Source organism: Belonocnema kinseyi, chromosome 3 (genome assembly GCF_010883055.1).
Source record: "Belonocnema kinseyi isolate 2016_QV_RU_SX_M_011 chromosome 3, B_treatae_v1, whole genome shotgun sequence".
Lineage (NCBI taxonomy): Eukaryota > Metazoa > Arthropoda > Insecta > Hymenoptera > Cynipidae > Belonocnema > Belonocnema kinseyi.
In genome coordinates, this window is record NC_046659.1 from 88,156,344 (window position 1) to 88,158,004 (window position 1,661).

Genomic DNA, 1,661 nt, shown 5'->3' on the forward strand with positions numbered 1-1,661 from the left:
TTTTTATATATTGGTTAAATAATTAATAATTATTATAAATTTTTAAATTTTAATAGTAAAGACCGATTGGAAAGATATTCTGATTTGATTTCGTTAAAAAGTGAGCCTATTTGTTTAAAAATAGCTAAACTTTGATTTTTTAAATTAAAATTTTTGAAATAATTAATAATTTTAATAAATTTTTTAAGAATCATAGCGAAAATTCGTGAAACAGATGAATTTTCTACTTTAAAAGATTAATTTTAAACAAAAAAGTTAATGTCAAACCAAATAGTTGAATTTCCACCCAAATAGATGATTTTGCTACGAAAAAGATTAATTCTCAACCAGAAAAGACGAATTTTGAACGAAAAAGTTAAATTTTCAACTGAAAAAGATTAAATTTCTGTCAGTAATGTTGTCTTTTCAAACACGTTGTACACTAAGGGAGTTTTTCTTTTGTTTGGATCGCTGTACCCCTTTTGGCTTCAAGGTCATTTTATTCTCGTCTTTATTTAAACTAAAGAAAAACGCGTTGCGTCATTTAAGTACTGGCCCTAAATTAAATTATTTAGAAAATTTTTAAATATCGTTTAAAATGAATGAAATTGACAAAATATATTGCAGATTTCTTTTAAAAATGTTCAGAAATCTTTTAAAAACTTGAAAAATGCGGTATTCTTTTTTAATATCATTCAAACTTTTAACCCGATTAAATATAATATAAAATTATTTGAATTACTGCTTCATTTTTTAAAAATATTTTTAAATTTTGAATTATCTTTGGATTTTTTCTTTAGAAGATCAAATGTTTTTTCAACAAAATTTCAATTTTTCGTTAAATTGTTCAAAAATCTTTAAAAATTTAAAGCATTGCCTTAAAGTATTCCATATTTTATTTTATACTTTTTTATAAATGATTTAAAAATTTTTCTAAGAATATCAAGAAATGTTGTTATCTATTTGAAACCTTTCAAAAATTGTTGAATGCTTCATTTTTTTAAAGTGCAGAACTCTACATTTAAAAAAATGTATTCTTCTCAAGATTGAAAATACCTGGAATTTTTTTCCAAACATCTCAATATATTTTCTGCCTTCGAATAGTGAATTTGATAAAAAAAAAGTAATTTCTGGATTTTAAAAATCAATTAAAATTCTGTCCCACAAGTTTTTTATCTGATCACGCTGCATGGTCATTTTAGGATAAAATTGAAAAATTGATTTATTAATGTTGATGCTAAATAACATGCAATAAATTAATTTATCATACTTTAAAATGAAAGGATGTTTTTAAAGGCTGACGTGGAAATAAATAAAGTGAAAATAGACAGTTTCGCTATATTTTTCAATATTATTGACTAAATTCATATCCATCACAAATATACAGGGTGGGCCATTTTAATCTATTTACCAAAAAATCTCAGAATAGTGATATTGTACAAAAAAATTGTTCAGACAAAAGTTGTTCAGGATGAAAGGGGTCAAATACTGGTGACCGTAAATTTGACCTTGAACTTCATTTTCTATGTTTTTTGACGGTCAAACCCATTTTTTAAAATGGAAACCCATATTTTTGACAGCGGATTTGGAAAAAGCGGAAAATTTTACGTCCGAAAATGTATTTTGAAAATTTTTTTATGACCCATTTAAAAAAATCATTTCCATTTAAAAAAATGGGTTTG